Below are 19,845 nucleotides of genomic sequence, written 5' to 3'. Positions count from 1 at the left end.
TGATTTGTTGCTGTCACTGATCGTGCTGAGCAACCCCTCATCCAGCAGCTTTTACATCTTTTGTGTCAAATCCAGCTGGAAATACTTATACACCAGATGTAAAGGATGTTTGTCATACATTCAATTTCTCTGTCTGTATGTTGGCCAGAACCTCCAAGACATATTTTTATGAGCAGATATTTGTTGGATATTAGGAAATTTCCTTCACTGAGAGCGTGGTTAAGCACTGGAAGGGGCTGCACGGGGATGTGGTGGAGTCACCACTCCTGGAAGTGTTCAAAAAACAACTGGGCGTGGCACCTTGTGATATGGTTTAGTGGGTATGGGGGTGCTTGGTTGAAGGTTGGACTTGATCATCTTGGAGATCTTTTCCAACCTCAACGATTCTGTGATATCATATCACCCTTTGGGGAGGAAAGGACTCAAAACTCAAATTACTGTAAATTCTCCAGGTGGCTGAATGGAAGAGGAATCCTGTGGTCAGGACATGGACGGAGGTAAGAGTTTTGCATTTCATGCTTGACTCCAGCATAGACTGACTCAGAGCAGCACCAGAACCCATCCCCTCTCCATGACTGTCAAACAGGGATGGACATGTGCCCTCAGACAACCACTGTGTCACCAGAACAGGCCTCTCTCCACATAGATATTTATGTTTCAAACTCATTCATATTTTCAATGCCAGTGACCACACCAATACAATGTGATGCTTAAGGCTGGGCTTAGATGGGCTGGACTGCTTGTCTGGAGCACCCCTAGGCCTGGGCTACTGTCCCAGCAAACCACTGGTGATGGGAAGGAAAAAAACAATGCAGCACGAGCCCTTAGTCCTGCTGGGAGCATCCCCAGGAGGCATTTTCAGGGGATGGGAGAATTTCAGCTAAACTTTTATTACAGCAGGATGAATGTTCCTTCACAGAATTGGCCCTCATTATGCTAATTAAATTTGAAGAGTTCATTAGGTAAATGGTAATTGCAATAACCATGCTCTAAAGAAGTGATGAACTACAAAGCCTGAGCTCAGGAAAATCACTGATCCCCTTTCCCAGATAACCTTCAAGCAGCTGTGTCAGGATTAACACAAGGAAACAGCATTTCCAAAACATGAGCTTTCCAGACCAACTGCTCATTAACAATTAACACATTGCAGGTTTCTTTCCCACTTTGGATGGTTTACTTTCAGAGAATCATTGAATCATTGAGGTTGGAAAAGATCTTCAAGATCGTCAAGTCCAGCCTTTGATTGTACACCCCTATGCCCACTAAACCATAACACGAAGTGCCACATCTAGTTGTTTTTTTGAACACCCCCAGGGGTGGTGACTCCAGCACATCCCTGGGCAGCCCCTTCCAAGCTTAATCACTCTTTCAGTGAAGAAACTGTCCCTAATATACAACCTGAACCTCCTCTGGCAGATGCTAACTCAGCAACACTGAGTCCCAGCCCTCCTCCACCAGCACTACCACTGTACCAACACCAGCCGGCTTTGGGTTTATTATATTTCTTTCTGGAAAAATTAGCAGCAAAAAGGGGCTCTAAGTTCTTCTCAGCACTTTCTCTTCTCCAGGTGAACACCCCCAGCTCTCCCAGCCTGTCTCCAGAGCAGAGGGGCTCCAGCCCTGGGAGCATCTCCATGGCCTCCTCTGGACTTGCTCCAGCAGCTCCACGTCCTTCTACTGTTGGACCCCAGAGCTGGAGGCAGCACTGCAGGTGGGTCTCACCTGAGATCCCACCATTGCTGACATTTTTTCCCTCTAACTGTTGCCACACAAGTATGAAAACTGCATCCACCAAAACTATTTGGAGTTAGCCAAGGGCACAGGAATGTCAGGACTTGTGGCACAGTTGGATACATCTGAGCACGTAGCCAGGCAGGTAGAACAGCACTGGCATCATTGGCATCATTGGCCAGAAGCAAAAGACAATTCAAAGGTATAAAACCAATTATTAAGAATTAAGAATAAAACCAATTATTAAAAGACCTGAAACAAAACCTGATATTCTAAAAAAAAAAAAAAAAAAAAAAAAAAAAAGAACAAAAACCTGAGACAGGACAAGTTACAATAAAAACAGTTCAGGGGAAACATGTCTTTGGAACCACATCCTGCACATTGAGCCCTTAGAAAACATCAGGAATATTCACCTTGGTTACAAATAATTTGCAAGTTTAAAGACAAGGTTTCTTACTGTGAGCTCATCTTTTCTTCAGTGCTAAATGAGATAATTCTAAGCTCTAAAAGCTGGCAGAAAATAGGTATTAATGACTTTTCTCCTCTTTGCTTCACAAATACTCATGAAGGCGTAAAAGCAGTTTTGGAGCTGCCGTTACCTATTGTTTCCCTTGGCTGTGCACTCAGGGTTAATTAATTCCCAAATGGTTGCATCCCATAAGCACAGGCACCAAGTAGCTTGGTCACAAAGGTGCCATCTTTGTAAATTCAGTCAAAAATATAGTGGTGGTAAAAAGCCTATTCTGTTATTTTAACCTCTCTTGCGTAAGTTGCCATTTGCTGCCACCACACTTATGCAAAATGATTTCAGCTAATCAATATAATGGCTGTGCCAAGAATGAGTTGAATTTCCTGTAATGAAATTGCTGCTTTTCCAATCTCTCTGGAACGTGTGGGGTGGAAACAGTGCTGATTGTGGTGAAGTCCTCACGAGGAGCTCTGACAAGGAGCCCACTTCTTGTCCTAGTGCAGCAAACGCAGATTGAATGCAAATAAAAGAATAAATAAGAGCAATTTTCTGATCAAGGCAGTCTGGGGTTGTGTGGTGTGATGGTGATAGTGAGCAGCTCAATGGGTTCCAAACCCTTGTATGAGCTCCAGATGCCAACAAGGACAGGGTGGCCAAGATGGTTTGCTTGGTCAGGACACCTCACCTGGGATGTCATGAGTTAGTGGGACTCAGCTCCTGGCTGGGGCAAAGTGTAGAGGTAACCTCCACGTCTGGGACATGTCTCAGGACTCATTTTTCCATGGAAAAGGTGTTCAGGCATTGGAAGGGGCTGCCCAGGGAGGTGGTGGAGTCCCCATCCCTGGAGGTGTCCAAGGAACGACTGGAGGTGGCACTCAGTGGTCTGAGCTGGATGAGAAGGTGGGGATCAGGCACAGGTTGGACTCAACAGTCTGGGAGAGCTTTTCCAACAATAATGAGTCTGTGACACTGTGATGTTGCACAAGCGTCCCATCTGTGCCCTCTGTGTCACTGCTTTCCCTGCCATCAGCTACAGACTTTGCCATGAATCCATGACTGTTCCTTGATACAACAACTGCTTCCTACAGGGTTGGAGCCTGCAGCCAATCCCAGCCCCAGCCCCGTGGGGAAGGGGATCTGAGCCAGGCACAGCGACCTGCCTTCCCCTGCCCCTCTCTGCTCCCAGGGAGTCTGCACAGAGAAGGGAACACAAGGAAAAGCTCTCCTGTATTAAAAGCCACCGAGATTGATACAACAGATCTCTACATCAGGTACAGAAAGCTTTGAATTAAGGCTGAATCCATTGCCCAACTGCAGCTGCATTTAATTCATTTATTCAATTTAATTCCTCCCCTAACTGCAGCTGAATTCTGTTTTATTCCAGCTATTTCCTACAGCAGACAAAAAACAGTCCTGACCAGTAAAGACACAAAGCTAACTTGCTGGGGTGGTTTTCCTCTCACACACTCCTGCAAAGTTGACTCTTCCTATGAAGCCCCAGGAAGCACATGGCTGAGCCTGCTCCTGAGAGACTTTGGCTATTCTTAGCTGAGCGGAAGGAATAGCTCTGTCACAACATGGAATGGGGAATAAAAGAGCTAAAAAAGGAGCTGTGGATGACTTCACTCCCAGTTTGCTTAACAAGTTCATATTAATCTTGCAAAAATATTTATTTTCTTTCTTGGACTATCGATTCAAAAGAATTGAATCAATAACAAAAATAATCAAATAAAATTAAACTTAATCAACTATCTGGAATCCGGGAAAGTGGTATGTCAGGGAGGAGGGATGAAATCCATAGTTACTGGATTTTGCAGACTTGACATCCTACTGCAGACAGAGGTTTGCAAATCTGGACACGCAGAGATGTTTCTGTGTGATTTCCTTGGAGAGGCAGCATCACACAATGTGAGGACAGGGGAACTTTGGGACCACCAGATGCATCCCTCCTCCACCAGGACACCACCTCCACCCTGCCCTACTGACTGCAGCATTCCACGGGTGCATCCCAGGCTGATGTTTAATAGAATCACAGCATCCTCAAGGTTGGGAAAGACCTGTAAAACCATTAAGTCTGACCAGATTTGCTGATGTTTGTGCAAAACACAGAGCACAGACTTTCCTTGGTGTCCCCAGAAGCTGTGTCCTGCATGATCCCACACATCAGCCCTGGCACCCCCCACCCTGGCCATGACCAGAGCTCGAGATAAAACTCCTTAAAGCCTTGCTGGAGGCTGGATGTCACCCACCACATCCAGGTGCCTGCACCCAGCTCAGGGTAATGGATGTGTAGGAAACTGTGATTAACAGCGAGTTGTTCCTGTGACACCTCCAAGCAGAGCTGCAGGAGGTGCCTGGGCTGCCAGTTCTCATTCCTTTATTGGTGCTCCAGCCCGGTCAATAGTTGCTGTAGCTCCAGCCATCCTTCACCAGGAGATCGTTAAACACTTCTATTGATCTCCTCAAGATTTTCAACAAAATCTAAATCCTTCCCTAACTAGGGCATGGATGTCTCTGGCTGCCCATGTCCCCATGCAGTGGATTTTGAAGCACAAAACCAGCTGCAGGGTTTGAGCAGAGGAGCAGAAGTGGCACCGAGCTTCTCCCAGAGACAAAGCATGGGGGAAGCAGATCACCCCTTGCTTTTGGGGCACAGGGGCTGTTGTGAACAGCCCCCTCTTGTCCCAGGTTGCTCGAGCCCTTTGCTTGTAAAGAGAAAAGTTGCAATTAAAATAATCCAACCAATGTCTGAAGTCTTGAGCCACACTGACCTCAGGACCATTAGCACAGACATTGCAGAAGGCCCTGGTCTTACAACGGCACCAAGCACTGACCCCACCAACATCAAACTACAAGTGTCCCCCAGCTCTCCTCCCTAGGACAGCTTTGGTCAAGCTCCTCCCAAGGAGGAGCTTGCAGCTCTGCTGAATGTCCTGTTCCCAAATTTCCCCACATTTCATTTTCCAGTCCCAAACAGTGGAGCACAAAAATTCCCTCCAACTATTAATAAACCCACCAAACTATCATCACGAGCAGCAGTTAAAAATAGGCACTGCTGAAACAGAACTGGATAGACTGAGATTAACTAAAGCTCGAGGATCCATTCCTAACTAATTCTCACCCTCATTTTGAAACAGAGGAACGAGAAAAGGGTTATTTAACATGCAGGGTTCCCCAGGCAGCAGAGCTGTGGTGCTCTGTGGTTGCTCTGCAGGACATGTGCAGCCTCTGGAGGGGCCAGGGCAGCTTCAGCTCCTGGATGGGATGAGTTTGCTCGGTTGATTTGAGCCATGGACAACACACCAGGCCTGCAATTCTTCATCCTCTGACAGTTCTCAGTTCCTGTTAAGGTGACTGAAAGGGTTTTTACCCTTTGCCTGATGAGGTCAAATTGAGCTGCTGAACTCTTCACTACCAGTGCAGGTTGGGCTCTTCTAAGATTTCCCACCTCTACTTTCTATAGCACAATTAATGCCTTGGACAACTCCTGAGCATGATATGCAGGTTGAAAAAAGAGACACTGGAAAGAAAAATCACATCCATGACAGCACAAGGCTGATCATAGAATTATAGAACAGAATCACAGAGTTGTTTAGGTTGGAAAACATCTCCAAGATCATCGAGTCCAACCTGTGACCGATCCCCACCTTGTCAACTAGACCAGAGCACTAGTCCATTCATTCCTTGGATGATTCCCAAGGACATCCCTGCTGGGAGCTAGGCACTGCTGCCCACCTGCCTGGACATTCCACTCTCAGCAGAGAGTAATATGTGCACCAGCACATATGACTGAGCTCTTGTCTGGAGAATCTTTGCCCTTTGATTTCTGACTTGGAGGCTCCTTGTGGAGCTCACATTCCCTCAGCAGGTTTTGGATAATCCGCTCCAAGGGAAGCAGCTGCACGTGAGCAGCAGTGTAGGAGCAAGTGGTGATTGGCTCTGCCCTGAACCTCTGACCACCTTAGACATAGAAATTGTTAGTCTAACATGAATAATTAACAGAGAAGTGATTAAAGGAAAAGTAATTCTTATGGAAAACAACAGAAAAAAAAGACCCCAGCTGGACCCAGTAAGGATGAACATCTCAAAGACATTGAGACAATGGACAGACAGGAAAAGAGGTTTAGTAATTCCCACCTTGCAAATTTTCCAGCAAACAATACAAAAAGCTTCTCATGAGAACAGAGGAGGACAGAGAGACTCAACACCAGAGACTTCCTCAGCTTAACAGCTCTGTGAGATGAGTGAGAGATGCACCTACCCAAGAACCCCCCATTCCCCAACCCACTCCCCCCTTCCTTTACAAGAGACATAAACCAGTTACAGAAAAATCAGTTACAGAAGTCTGCAGCCAAAAGTTGAAATAAACCCAAACCAAATATTGGGGATAATAAAAAATCCCCCCTTAACTTTTCCTTCCTCCTCACACATCACATGTACCCTCTCACGTTGGTGACAGCTCTGCTCAAAACAGCCACTTCTCAAGGAGCAAAAATAGGCCACACTTGAAAATGTCTTAGTTAATAGCAATTTAAACATGATCTTGCTCCTGGTGCAAATGCAATTAAATACTGTCAAAAATATGTTAACTGGTGGTGAGCGACTCTGGGGAAGAGCTCACATTTCCAAACATAACCTATTTTCTGAGTCTAGACATGCCAGATGTGGCCTTTGGTTCCTCTTTGAGTTATTTTATGCTGTTCAGACATTGCAGTGATGTATTACAGCATCTGTGACAAGCTCCAATAGATGAGCTCAATGAAATTCCTGGACTCTCCACATGATTTATAAATATTAGCAAGGGTCTGTTAAGTGATTTACTCTCATCCAACCTGCCACTCACAGCTGATCTCTGCATCCCCAATGACCTGTTTTTTAGGGAAAAGGCTGCTCTCTCCATCCTGTGGATTGGCCCCACAGCACAGAATCATAGAATATCCTAAGCTGGAATGGATCCACAAGGATCATCAAAGTCCAACTCCAGCATCCCCCATTTTGACTAAGGCAGGCCAAAATTTTGAGGGAAAACTAATTTAAAAAAAAAAAAAATCTTTCACATGATTGCTGTTGCACAGGGCTTATCCTGAAACATGACCTTATCCAGGGAGTTCAGTGACCTTGGGGCAGCCCCAGGAATGCTCCCACTGTGCTGTGTTCCTGCAGCGCCTCACACAGTTTAGAAGTTACACAAACCCCAGAAAGAATCAAGCAAAAACCCTTCCGTTTTATTTTTCAGAGTGGAATAAGCAGATAGATCCTGCCCAGATAAACTTATATTTAATTACAGCTGTAGAAAATCATAAGTGAACCAGGATCCAGCTCAAGGCCTTAACACGACTCTCGCACTTTGGACACAGCAGGTCGGGACCTCATTTTCCTCTTTCTGTGATTACAAATAAATCCCCTTTTAAAAGACTGCTGGATCTGGTTTTGTTCTTCCTTTTTAATCATCCTTTTAATCTCCCCAAGTACCTCGGAGCCTCTTTGGTGCAGAGCTGGTGATAGAGGAGGACGCCACAAAAGCTGCAGCAGCAGCTCAGCTTAAGGCATGGAGGGACTCTCAGCCTCTCTGCAAATCTGGGTCCTTGATAAAGAGCAGATTTATCTGCATCTGGATAAAGGACAGACTCCCTGGATACAAATAATGCTTCCTCCACTTTTCCCCTGAATTTCCACTCAGGAGCAATAAGTACAGCACAACTCAGCTGCCAGGGGTGAGCTCCAGGAACAGAAGGGATGGGGTGAGCAGGGTTCCTGCCCTAAGCAGTCTCATGGGGGTACACAAGGCTCCCACAAACCCACTGCCCATGAATTTAGTACCCCAGTCAAAGTCTAAACCCAGCTGACCAGCATTTCCACCTCCATCTGCCGCAGGAGCCTGGTACCAGCCCAGCACCATCCTGAGAGCTCAAGGTGAAGGACACAAGCAAACAGGACCAGTCATCCTTAGAGCTAAGCAAGAACAAGGTGTGGGATGAAGACAAGAAAACAGCACCACAGTCACAGAGTGTAAACAAAAAGATTTCCTGTCCCTCCAAAAAAGTCTTTTTAGAGCTAAGACTGAAATATTTCTATTTGTTTTTCCATGCCTGTTCTGCAACAAGAAGGTTCCAAAAGGCAGGATCAGATCCACTCGTTTTTCCTGCTGGGTGCCCATGGTGAATCTGCTGAGGATAATCCAAGCAGGAGAGCAGCCAGGGCCAATTCTGAGCTGCAAAACACTACCAGGAGCTGGAAGGGAGAGACATCAACCCAATGGGATAAAAACTCATCCCACCACTGTCCCTTGCAGTGGCACAAGGCATACATGGCTCTGCATCCCACTGAGCCAACTGCTGCAAGGACAATGTTACAGGGGTTGCTCAAGGAAGGAAATTTCCCCAAAATGTTCCAAGCTCTCCAGCAAAACCCACATGAGGGGTTCCATGTGGGCTGATATTCCCAGTGCTGTCCATGGTATAACAGGGAGCTCTCCTTGGTGTTCCTTTGGCATTAATATTGCAGGACTACATGGATTAGGGAAAATATTGCCTGTGATACTGTCACATCCTCTCTCCTTGGAGTTCCTGAAAAAAAATCCTATTTGCTCATAAATTTATGATGTGATAGAGTTACAAAATAGGTCAGCCAGAAGGTTTGAAGATGCTGCCCAACCTCTCCTGCCTCTGAAACAAAACCAAGTGGATGAACCCCACTAGTACATGGTGTTCCTTTACCATCCTAGGAAGAGATGGGAATACAGCACAGCACTGTGCCTGCATGAAGATGTGGGCTTGGATATGGTGTCCCAGAAAAGCCCTGGTGGAGCAGAGACTGAGCAGTGTCCCAGGAAAGCCCTGGATGAGAAGTCTGAGCATTGAGTAAGAAATCCTCATCCTCACTCCTTGCCTTTTGATTTCCCTCAGTGGCGAGACGCAGACAGATTATAGATATGTATATATATATATTTATCATAAAACATCTTGCTGAGCATTAAGATAATGTGAAAGTCAAACACAAGAGTTTATACCATTTTCTACAAAGTCAGAGCCTGATCCTAAATTTGCGCAGGAATTACTTGGACTTACAGGATTAAAAGCAAACAGAGAAAATGGAGTTTTTACATTCAAGTGAAAACAGCCCATGCACACAAACATGCTCTCCCTCCACCACCTTGAAGGGAAGGTGGTGCTTTCTGCATGGACCTGCTGTGGAAAAAGGACCAGGAGTGGGTAATTACTGCCAGTGAGACAGAACCCCACATCCTTTTTATTTTATAAACCTGGAGGGGAAATGAAAGCCTGAGGATAGCTGGAAGAAATTTAAAATCCAGGTGATTCTTCCCTTCAGCCCAAAGCTACAATCAAATGCTCTCCCTTGGGATTAAAACCCATGCCTGGTGTTCCAGGGATTCACCACACAGGCAGCTCCGAGATGCTTTGCAGACTGAGCACCATCTCTGAAGGCAATGATCAAGCAATTTCTGCTTATTATCTGCAGCCTTGAAAAACCAGCTGTCAGGATTCAGTTGTGACACAAGGACTGTTATGCTGAGGGCAGACAGAGAACAGGGAGCAGTCTGGAGATCTGGAAAGCATTGGAATGAGGCACATGTTGGAGAGCACCTTCTCCAGCTGCCATGTGCAGACATGGGGTTTCTATGGAGCACTGGAAATGCTACAGAGATGACACTGCTTGATAGAGGAGAAGAGGAAAAACTCATTCTGAGATCAGCCCTGTACCTGCCCAACAGCCCTTTGGCTGCCTTACTGTAAGAAAACATTAATGGACAGGCAGAGAGAAATGGAATTTTATTTGAGCTGGAAGAAAAAGAAATAAGATAACAAGGTTAGAAAGGCTCACACAATAGTGGATATATGTGCAAAACCACGCTCTGACAACTCAGGGCTTTGTAGCAAATCCTATTCTTTACAAAGGGAGGAAGATGCTTCCAACTCACCCTCTTTTCACTTAATAAATGGTCTCATGCATGACCTGTATTTAACTTTGGAGAGATCTGTCAGGCAGAACCACAAAACAAGGCTGGGACATGGAACGAGACCAGGCAGGAGCTGCCAGACTGAAACATGAAGCATTTGTCCCACAAGGATTCAGTTTTCTGGGACAAATTCAGCATTTAATTGCTTTTAGTGAAAAGTAATTACACCTGAGAAGTTTTTTTTCTTCTATTCTTTCTCCCTTCCTGAGGCTGCTGTGAGCCCACTGCAGTTTATTCCCAGGACTGTGTAACACAGACAGGAATTTCAGGGATTTTTGGGAGAGATGATCTCACCAACCCAGCAATGGGTCAGACCTGCCTCAGGGATGTGCCCAAAGTCACTTTCTCCTTTTCCAGGACTCAAAGTCTGTTTTTAAAAGGGAATAATTTTATCCTAAATCCCTGACTGCCTTTTCTGAAGATCCTACACATATTTTCCAGCAAGCCCAGGCAAAATGAGGACTATTAGCAGGGCTCTGTGATGAGCTGAGGGAGTTCTTCCACCATGAATTCAGGTCCAAGTCTTCATGCTCAGATAAGTGTCTGAACACCCAAATGCTAGGGCTGCAAATTAAACACCACATGATGGAACAGCAGCTACAAATGGGGCTGAAGGGAACAAAAGCTGTGGGATGATAGATCAAGAGGTACTGGTTCCTTTTGTCCAGCTTCCAGAGGCTAACGCTATATAAAAGGCACTTAATTACCCCAGGGTTTCTTAGGCACCTGCTCTCTGCAGATGGAGATGTGAGGAGGAATAACTGTCTGACTAACTTCACTCAAAATATTTTGGAAAATGGACCATAGCATTCGTGGAATCCTGGACATGTCCCAGCAGCAGCCACCACTCCCCCTTTGGCATCACACCCGGAGCATGGTGTGATACAGGGTGTGCTGACAGAGACAGAGTGGCCTCGTCACTTCAGATGAAAAAAGTCATCAGATCCTCTTAGGAAGGAATGGAGAAAGGCTCATTTTAATTAGTCCTTGCTTTGCTACTGTTGACCTAAACACTGTTACTGCTGCTTTCTAGAGATATTTTTATTGAATTCCAACTCCAGTTACAGTATAACCCAGTTTTAGCGTTGTAGAGCAATATCCCTGTGGCTGATACTCTCCTGCATCCAACACCCTCCAGGAGAAGCATAAGCTGTGATTTGCTGCAGGTCTGAGCACTCTCTAAGCAGAGCAGGGTTTGTGTTTTGGGCCAGATGAGCATCTCCTGCCCACCACAGTGCAGGGGGACCTCTAGTCCTAAGGGCAGCCCACAAAGTATCTAGAGAGAGAAAATTTTGTAGTGATAGGACAAGGGAGAATGGTTTTTAATTGGCAAACCAGACTTGGTGTAAGGTCTTTTTATCATAGAATCCTGGAATGGTTTGGGTTGGAAAGGACCTCAAAGCCCATCTCATTTCACCCTCACAGGAAAGGATTCCTTACCAGTATCCCATCTAACCCAGCCCTCTGGCAGTGGGAAGCCATTTCCCCTTGTTCTGTCACTCCAGGCCCTTGTCCCAAGTCTGGCACCAGTCACTACAGAAATAGCAAAGGAGACTGTTCAAAACTGGGGGGGAAATAAAATCAGAATTTTCTCTAAACACCATATACCTGTGATATTCTGGAGCCAAGCAATCTAAGTTTTCCTCCAAACAGCCCAAAGCTCCTGTGGGGCAGCTGGGGCAGGGGCACTCTACAAACTCAGAAAGAAGTGAGTTTTTCCCCCTTTTTTATTTCATCCTGATTAAAATGATCATTCTCCCCTATGGCAACACATTGCAGCATGTGCTAATTCAGATAATTTTTAAGGAGGTTTTCAGGAGTCAATTTGGGCAGTTCCCTGATAAAAACCAGGCTCTGGTTCTCCTCTTGGACACACACATGTACTTGCTTCCCAGGGATCTGGATCACTCCTTTCCACAAGGCAAAATCTGCCACTTTTAGCTCCACAGAAACAAATATGGGTTTAAGCTTTGACCTTGCACACTGTGAAAAAACTCCCTGGGGGCTGCACTTGCTGCCTGAGGCTGTTATTCCTGATTGACACTGCTCTGCAACCACAAATAGCTCCAGGACCTGGATCTGCACAGTGAACTCCGTGCTGGGGCTTCCCTACATTTGCAACAAAACTGTCACTTGCTCCGGCTCCTACCAGGGATGTGGCTGGTGAAGAGGTGGAAGTGTGATGAGATATCTTCATTTTTCTTGGTCAGGTTCAAACAGAGAGAGAGCTGCTAGAAAAACTTGCTCTGCCTTTCAAAGCAGTGGGATGGGATGTGGAAATCACGGGATGAATAATTCCAGGACCCCGAGATGTCACCTTTACCACCACTCTGCTCTGGCTTCAGTTTGAAGGTCATGGTATTTCTGAATGTAAACTGGGGTTTTTTACACTTGGAGGCAGGGGCTCCATCTGCTGTGTCCACCCACCCACACAGGGACCAGGACCCTGAAGGGGGGGGGTCACCTCTGCTCCATCCCCCCCTACAGCACAGAGGGTGATGATTGCACAGGGGAGTGGGGAGAATTCAAACACCTTTACATGTGGATCTGCTGCTGGCTTGGGCCCTGCTGCAGGTTGGGCTCTGAGCCATGGGGACAGCCCAGGACATCCTCCCATGTGGATTTACATCCCAACACCCAGCAGAGCCTGCAATCCAAGTATCCCTTCCAGCAGCCAGGTCCACCATCACTCATTCCAAGGGTATTTCCAAGTGCAACCCCATTGATACCTTCCAAAAAAATGACACCTCCTGGTCCCCTGGGCCAGGGCCAGCCACCCCTCCCCTTATTCCACACATCCCTCTGCCCTCATGGATGCTGTGAATGAGGTTCCCATGGTTCAGATGGATCCCAGCTCTATTGCCATGCAATGCATTCCAACCAAAGTATCAAAGAGAATAAAATCCAGACCCCTTTAAAGGCAAAATTCTGAAGTTTTCTACAGGAGAGTTTTCAAAGTGGAGCAGCTTCCTTTTAAATTCTTTTTGTATGGAAGATTTTGTAAAGATTTTTTTTTGCCATGTTGAAACAAAATGTCCCAGATTTCCTCCTTTTGGGAAGTGCTAGAAAAAAAAATGAGATGGGCAAACCACAGGCCCTGACTGAAGGAGCTGTGATCTCTTCTGGCTGGGAGGCTACAGGAAAGTTGCTGAGAGAGCAGACATGGACCGTTCAGTGCTGGGGTTGATGCCAGGAAAGGAACCCTGAGGAACCCTCTATGTTCCACCTCAAGAAGCACATTCCACCCCCTCTTTAATATTGCCAGGTGTGTGCCCACCACAGGGACGCATTTGGGGTATAACTGAGGTATAATTCTGTCTTTGTGCCACTTCTCCACTCCAAAAAAAAGCCCAGCACTATGTTGGGGAAAGTTATATCCACTTTTCTTATAGACAGCCTGAACAAACCATCCCCTTGTCCAAGGCACGAGCACAGTGCAGACCTTTATTCCCAGCCCAACAGCTGGAAAATGGGAAGAATCAGTTAACCTGAAGAAAAGGCAGTGCTGCCTGCAAACCCTGCCCACCAAACACCTGGAGCTGGTGCCAGACTCTGGGAATGCAAAGGGTCTTCGCCAAACACAACATGAGCCTGGTACTAATTATTGCACTCCTTGCTTAAATCATCAGCTTTGCTTATTTGGCTTCCCGTGAAAAAATGTTATTTTCATGGGAACTGAAAGTAGCTCAGCACATTCCATATGTAACTCCAAGCAGGATGAGTGAGGGTCTGGGGAGGGGGCCAAGAAAGGCACGGACAGCTCCTTCTGTCCAGCCAGCAGTGTTCTCCAGCAGGTAATAAACATTGCTAACTAAAATATTTATAATTGTCTCTGAAAGGTTAAAAACATCAGAGCATGAAATTTGGACTTTTCTTGAATAAACTGTACTTTTCTCCCTGGTCTGTCTCCATAGCTACAGAGACTTGCTGGGCTGCCTCTGCCAGTTAATTGATTTTCAGGAATGATTAATAAAGAACAACAGAGTTTCCCTCTTTGGCAGGGCAGTTCCTCACAGCAGCCTTTTCTTTTCTTCCTGGTCTCCAGAGGCAAATCCAAGCTATGCCATAAATCCCACCCCCTATACACCCAAAGTCCAGCCCAGCTTGCAGTGACAAAATGGATGAGCATCCTTAACGCAGGATGGCCACTGCATTTGATAAGGGAATTATGGCTCCTATAAGAAAAGATTGGATCCATGCCATGCACTCTTCCCATTAATCTGACACACTTGCCTTGCCCTGGTTTCACTTGCATTCCTGGAAAGCCACCTGGGTGGCAAAGCAGCTCTGAGAGAAAATTATTGTTGTCTGGTTCCTCGCCAGGAGACTGGAGCCAGGCAGGGGTAGGGGAAAAAATGCACCCTTATCCTGCCATCCACCCCTAATCCTGCACTGGCACATGGCCATAGGGCACCTGCACATAGATTCTTGGGAGCTGCCCTTTCCAGCCACCTGTTACCCAGAAGGAGGAAGTATTTCCAAATCCCAATATTTTGTAGCTCCTTCCCTTGACCCTGCACTGGGATGTTGGACAACACTCCCCACATCCTCAGTTTATCTGGCAGTTTTCTCCTACTCCAGGTTATGGGGTTGGAGACAAATTTAACCTGGATTTCAGCACCCAGATCCTGTACATCTCACAGAGAAATGCAGAGAAAAACTTGGATGAAAATTCTATTGATGCCTGAGCCCTTCATGCAAAATTTAAAGTGTTCATGAATAGCTCTGAGAAAGATTAATTCCTGGCATTGCAACTGCACGTGCTGTCGCTTCATCTTTGCCCAGAGCTCCCACCGTAACTGTGTCTGCTTTGTGCCAACACTGCAAACACACACCACACCGAGTTTAAAAGGGGGGAAATTAGGTTTTCTGCACCAAAAACATCTCTGGAGTAACTGGAGATACAGTTATGTCCTTCTGGGTTCAACAGACAGATCCCGACTCTATGCCCTCACTCCCTTTCTATGGACCACTGTTGCTGCTGAATTCACTGGCAGAGAAGGTCACAAACCCAGTGTTTAGAGCATTGATCCTGCAAAAGAATTTGGCTTCCTACACCACCCCCCCCTCAAGTATCCCTGTGAGAATTACATTTAGGCAATTATTTATGGTCCTGGAATTAGTGTCGTCAGTGCCTTTCACATGCTTCATACAAAGCATATAAAGATATGTATGGAGAGAGAAAATAGATATATAATAAAGTATATAAGATATATACTTAAAAGTCTCATAGTACCCCAGTGATAGCAGAAGGACTTCAGAGTAAAGAGCAATGCCAGGCAAGAGCCCACCTGTATTGAAGGGGCAGCAGGACAGCACAGCTCACACACAGCCTGGATCTCTGCAGGACACCCATGGGAGGATCCTGAAAGTTCCCATATGCCCAAATTTGCTTTTCTTTTTTATCCTCAAGCCCTGAGCAAATCTCAGCCTTGGGCTCTTGGGTTCAGCTTGGCTTGTTCAAGCCAACTTGCACCAAGTATGGGCTCAGGCTCAGCCCCAGCCAGAGGATTTGCAACACAAGATCCACCTGGGATGCACTGGGGAGCAGCTGGACCCCATTCCTGCTGGGGGTGGGAGTCCTGTGACCTCCCCCCAGCTCCCCTGGGGACCAGCTCAGGAGGGGTTTTGGCATCTCCCAGGGATGCAGACACTGCTCTGTGTTGTAAGAGTGATCCTAGAGCTGGAGAATTCCTGACTTGGGCTCATTCTCCAAAACTGCCCATATTTACTATTCCCTCTCTAAGCGCTTCTGGCTAAACATGGAAGAGGCAGACACAGCTCATCCCTCTTCCAAGGGCACAGGGAGGAACCCAGGCAATACCAACAGTGCTATAAGGGAGCATCTCACTCCAACCTACCCACGTGCTGCTCAACAAACAGCACATTTCCACCTCATTCATCACACCCTGGTGTGACTCTGCTTCATTTATTGACAAATTCTTCATTTACAACAAGAATTCTATGGAGAACAAGGCGATCCAAGGCATTTGTACACAGCCAGGTGAAAGCCCACATGGCCATGACTCACTAGAACATTGTTTGTTAAAGCAAGTGAAAATATAACGGTACCTTTGGTTTGCTTTCCACATTGCTTTGGTGTTACTGGGTAATGTGAATTCAGATCAATCAGAATAAAAGATGAAGGAGCTCTGCCTCCGTGTATTGTGCCTCAGCCAAGAAAGTAGCTCACCAGGGAAGGAGAAACGGAGCATTATTTATGACACATCCTCAGCACTCCTTCAGTGGTTAAATAATTAGGGAGAGAAATTAAGAATTACTCCAAACAAGCTGAATTTTTAAGCACTTCCCCCCTCCCCTATCTATGCTGGCTGAGAGGACTTTTTGATCATGTATTTTTTTTTAAAGCTGGCAAAATTAAATGTGGCAGCACAATAAATATATACTTTTGCAATAGTGTTATAAACAAACCACATATGGCCTGGTTTGGGATGAGCAGTAGCTGGAGCTGTTGGAAATGAGCTGGTACCTCAACACAACTGGGAAGCAGAATAATTTTCTTAATACCTTTTGGTACTTTAATATTCCCCACAATTTTTCAACTACACCTTATAAATACCAGCAATGCCAAAATATGGAGTATCTCACAGTGAGGAACAAATTTCCTGAAAAAACTGAGCATTTCTGGATAAAATAGCTAATTTCCAACAGTCATTAGTGAGAAAGGGTCCCATGGGGAAGCTTCTGGGCTTGCAGGGTGTGTAGAGTTTGCAAATTATTAAGAAACAATGAATTACTTATAAGGAACTTCTGAAGGGCTGGATTGTGACAGAGCATTCCCAGAGCACATCCCATCCCCTGATCCCTGCTGCTGCTTACATGTTAAATGTACAAATTGACACTTTCATCACTTTTTCCTAAAAAAAGACCTTCTGGACCTCCTCCAAAATTTTTTTTTTTGCAGTTGGGCAACTTTTTTTCCAAATATTTTTATACATAACTCTATCTGTGAACTGCAAAAGCAACTCCAAAAGGAATAAAAGGAATATGATGTCCTTCCCAGACCTCCCAGTCACAGCCATTCCTCTCAGGATGGGGAATTTGATTTACTTCTTTAAAATCTCAAGTGTGTCCCAATGCCTTTTCACATCCAAAATGCCATCTCAGGCCAAGAAACAATTGAAGTGAAGTCAGAATAATAAGCAGTTTTCCCAGGGCATGTCTGGAGCTCCCCAGGCCCTGGCAGCAGGAGCTCTGAGCTTGTCCCACGCTCTCCCTCTCACAGTCAGGGTGTCTATTTGCATCTCTGCCTCACAAACACACCTCAAACACAGGCTGTCAGCCTGACTTACAGAAAACCTGTCAAACAACAAAAAACATGCAAGTGATGCCACCAAGGAGCCGAGTGAGTGACGGGCAGCAGTGGGTGGCACAGACCACGCTGCTGCAGGAGGGGCAGCACTGCTGAGCAACAGGCAAAGGTATGTTCTTGATAAAAACCTGGAATCTGCTATTTTCCATGCAAATGAAAAAGTCTGAGGAAGCCTCATTGCTATTTCATGGAAGATAAATACAGCTAATCACAGTCCTCTGATTTATTCGGGTCCCAAACATTCCTCCACACAAACTCAGTGTCTAGAACAGCATCATTACTACAAGGTAAACCTCTATTTATGATGCAATGGCATCTACTCTGAAATAGCTTTAAATTAAGGGGTTGGCATGGCAACAGCAGCTCCCACACTGCTGTGTCTGCCTCGTGCTGCCATTTTGCTCAGGATCCCTGGTGGCTTTGGTATTAAACGCCTACAGGAGCTCATTTGGACTAACGAAGCCAGTTCTGGCTGGAGCACCAAACAAACAGCTGAAGCCTGGGCTGGACTGGGTACTTCTTGTTACCCAGCTGCTCTGGAAATTTAAAACACCTTCCTGGGTTCAGGTTACTTTTTGTAGTTCCAGCTCCTCCTCGATGCATTGCCAAAGCACACCAAGGACCAGATCCTGGAGATCACCTCATTCAAAAAGTGTCATCCCTTTCTGTTTCCACATTGTCACAGCTCTCACTGTGCTGTCCAAGGTTGTTCCCTCAAGATCCAAGGAGTAATTCCATCCCCACAGATGATGTATCCCACCACTTTGCTCATCCTCGTGCGGGGGCTGATCTCACCATGTCTGAACAGCAGCATCACAGTGTCTGCAAGTGGTTTCTTGTGTTTAGTACTTCAGATTTAAAATACAGAAGCTTTCATAGACTTCTCCTCCAGATTTACACCCCTTCCTGCCAAAGGGAAGTGCAATTTCTTCTCAAAATGCCAAGCCATCTGACAACAAGGAGACAAACGGCCACTGTACACCAGTGGGGACACCAGCCCACCACACATAACAGCGCTGTGTCCCTGCTGGATGTCACCTCCCAGACTCTCAGGTCCAGAGGGCAGGACAGCTCCAACTGCCCCCCCAGCAAGCCAAGGTGGGGAAAAAGCTGCCCACAGTTAATTCTACTGAGTACCACCACAGCAAGGACCCCCACACCACCATTCCTCCTGACTCTGTTTTTCCAGCATAGGATCTCAGAGTGGTTTGGGTTGGGAGGGATCTTTAAGACTCTCTCATTCCATGCACCTTCCACTAGAGCAGGTTGCTCCAAGTGCTGATCAGCCAACTCAGGAGCTATCAGACATGCCAGCTGTATTCCATACAAATGCTGCACAGGTAAATTTTAACTGACTTATTTTCAAGGAGAAAACTTCAGCAGTAAAACTACATCAGCTGTGAAAAGTTGGCTGGAATTCTGGAAGCTGCAGGAAAGCCAGAGCAGACACAAAACGTAAATGAGATGCCTTCAAATGTACCAACATGACTGAGAAATAGAAAGGCAATGATTACATGGTTAATTAGGAAATTAAAAGCCTCATTTAAAAATAGTGCCATCTTGGAAGGAAAGGAATTAGGGAAGATATATTCTGTACAGCAAAAAACTGAATTGCAGCAAAGATTCTACTTACAGCAAGGAAATGGCCAAATCCATTTTCCAGAGCCATTGTACTACTCAGGGCTTGACAGCTCCTCAAGGCATCACACAAGCAGAAGTTCAGCTTCACACTTCATTCTTAAATTTAGCTCCTTTCCCAACCCTGTGTGTGGCACAGCTCTTCCCAGAGCCACCCTCACTCCAGCTCTTTGTTTCCGTGCAATCGCCCATTGTGTGCGTTTCAAAGATTACAGAACCCCAGAATCCTTGAGGTTGGAAAAACCCTCCCAGCCCATCGAGTCCAGCCTGTGCCTGATCCCCACCTTGTCACCCAGCCCAGAGCACTGAGTGCCACGCCCCGTCATTCCTTGGACACCTCCAGGGATGGGGACTCCACCACCTGCCTGGGCAGCCCCTTCCAGTGCCTGACCACCCTTTTCAGGAAGAAATTCTTCATATTCTATGATATGTAAATATTAAACAAAGGTTTTCTTGTTCCAACTCTTAACTGAGACTCACTGGGAACGTTCAGTTGTTTTACTCACACCGAGCCCCAAAGTGAGTCTGAAACACCAGGGCTGATGCCAGGGGTGTCCCTGGGATGATGTCCCCAATCCCAGGGTGGCAGTGTGGGCTCTTGCCGCAGGATGCTCTGCCTGGAATGAGGAAAACAACTCCAACGATGCCCTATTTGCAAAGTTATCAGTGGCAAATAAAGGGGAGTCAGACTGACTC

The 19,845-nt window shown here is 46.1% G+C and overlaps 1 protein-coding gene across 2 annotated transcripts in view; it reads right to left on the bottom strand.

The window, feature by feature from the left end:
- LRRC7 (leucine rich repeat containing 7) overlaps positions 1–16,344 on the bottom strand; it is a 372,813-nt gene extending 356,469 nt beyond the window's left edge. Inside the window, exon 1 of one of the 2 annotated variants that reach the window (XM_051797788.1) lies at positions 16,251–16,344. The gene's annotated coding sequence lies outside the window, so the exon portion shown is untranslated. Of the gene's footprint in view, positions 1–7,043; positions 7,104–16,250 lie in introns of those variants that run through there. The other variant, XM_051797797.1, reaches the window with a different exon arrangement.
- Positions 16,345–19,845: the final 3,501 nt, after the last annotated feature.

This window comes from Manacus candei, unplaced genomic scaffold (assembly GCF_025592945.1).
Source record: "Manacus candei isolate 608988 ecotype Guabito, Panama unplaced genomic scaffold, ASM2559294v1 h1tg000005l, whole genome shotgun sequence".
Taxonomy (NCBI): Eukaryota; Metazoa; Chordata; class Aves; order Passeriformes; family Pipridae; genus Manacus; species Manacus candei.
The sequence above is the reverse complement of the archived record's forward strand: the minus strand, read 5'-3'. Positions and strand labels throughout refer to the sequence as shown.